Source organism: Galeopterus variegatus, unplaced genomic scaffold (genome assembly GCF_000696425.1).
Source record: "Galeopterus variegatus unplaced genomic scaffold, G_variegatus-3.0.2 Scaffold1362, whole genome shotgun sequence".
In the NCBI taxonomy this organism is placed as follows: domain Eukaryota; kingdom Metazoa; phylum Chordata; class Mammalia; order Dermoptera; family Cynocephalidae; genus Galeopterus; species Galeopterus variegatus.
The window spans coordinates 137,089-139,178 of NW_007727473.1; positions in this window are offsets into that span (position 1 = coordinate 137,089).

The following is a 2,090-nucleotide window of genomic DNA, read 5'->3' on the forward strand; positions in this document are numbered from 1 at the left end:
CGCCCGGGAGCGCGGGGAAACTGAGGCTGCACCACCGGATCCCGGTTGTGGAGGCGCTTTCCTGGAGGAGGCGAGCTCGGCATTGGAGGAGGGAAGTCATCAGTAATCATATGAGCGACTAGAAGGAACGCAGATTCCCACTAATAACAACAGGAAAAACACCCAGAGCCGCGCACAGTTGTGTGTGGAGCCTCCATAAGTGTCTCTGGCACGTGTGAGCGTGTCACTCGTGCACAGCGATCACAGCCGCCTCAGGGATAGGCGCTAGTCGGTAAAGGGACCCGAACCCTGGGCCTTGGTGTTAGCAACATCGTGTTCTAACCAGTCGACCTAACCGGCCAGACCCTGTTCTAGGTTAAAATAGGGTCAGTTATCACGTGATAGCGAGCCAAGAGGACGTGTCGGTAATGCCGATGCTATCTTTATTTAAAATGTTGACACACACACTAAAATAAATAAAAAAATAAAATGTTGACACTTTATCATGGATTCGTGGGGCATTAATTTTGATTTCAAAAAATATTGCATTAGAATATCCGTTATCTTAATGACTGACATTTTTCGGTTTGCCCTTAAATTTTGTTCCCCAGATGAGTTCACCCTGTCCCCACCCAGTTCTCAGAGCAAGTTTTAAAAGTAAGTACTGTTCCTATACCCATGTTACCGATGGGGGAATTGAGGCCCAGAGAGGTCAAGTCACTCACACAGGGTCACCCAGCAAAGAATGTTGGAATCTAGGGCTGGCCGATTAGCTCAGTTGGTTTGAGCTGGTGCTGTTAACACCACAGTCCAGGGTTCGATTCCCGTTAAAAAAAAAAAAATTGTGAAATCCCGTTAAAAAAAAAAAATTGTGAAATCTAAACCCAGGCAGGCTGACTCGGATGCCCACACACCTCCCACAATCCTATACCATCTTCTCCACGCTTCTGGTAGCTGAGCCCCAGTTCCCTTATTTACCTGGTGGGACTAAAGAAAGAACAGGTCCCTGTAATCTACTCCCTGACATAGCGGCATACCTCAGCCACATCAGGGGATGAGTTGGGGGACAGAAACATGAGGCTGTGCACCTGGAAGCCTTCAGAGCCTGCTAAGCCATGACTCTCTTTGATTATCAGCTGGAGGAAGTTGGGTAACAACTGGCACACCTGCAGGAGGCCCAGGACAGGGGCTGTTCGTGAAGAAATGAACAGGGTGGGAGCAGGGCCCATCGGAGGCGTTAAGGGCTGGAGGCTTCCGGCAATTCATTGGCTCTCTGGCTTCTATGTCTTCAGAAACCTGCCCCAGGACCTTTCCACTTGCTGGGTCTGCATCTCTAGGGTTTCTCATGAGGATGGATGGATCTAGACCAGTTTCTCAGCCTCAGCATTGTGGGCATTTGGGGCTGGCTCGCTCTCTGTGGTGGGATTGTCCTGGGCACTGCAGGTGCTGAGCAGTGTCCCCGGCCCCCACCTACCCCATGCCAGGAGCACCCCCCAGTCGTGACAACCAGAAATGTCCCCAGACATCACCAAATGTCACCAGGGGAGAGAAAATCACCCCTGCTTGAGACTCAGTGTCCTACAATGCCCTTCCCCCAGGTATCCACACCGTCCCTACTTGCCCATCTCAACGACACTTGTCCCCATGCTGGTCACCTCTACCTGGTTATCCTGTCATTTTTCTTTACACTCCCGGCTCCACCTCCAGGACTCACCTGAGGCATTGCCTCCTCCAGGAAGTCTTCCTTGATGTGCCAGCCTGGGCCAGGTAACTCCTTGTGGTTCCTACAGTTCCTATGTGTCTACCCGCCCCGACGTCCATGGCCTGTAGACTCGGCTTTGCCCAGGAGGGCGGCCAGGGCAGGGGCTGGAACCGGCTCACTCCCCAGGGCATCTGCCTGTCCAGCCCAGGGACAGCACCGAACACCTGCTCAACAAATATCTGTTGGCAGTACATGAACGTCAACAGTTAAAAGGGCCTGGCAACTAGCTCGCTTGGGAGAGCGTAGTGCTGGTAACACCAATGTCAACGGTTTAGAACCCCTAAAAAAAAAAAAAAAATGACTGGCAAGCCTTTGTGTTTTTCCTTCTCTTTAAAGTTTTCTTTCTTCT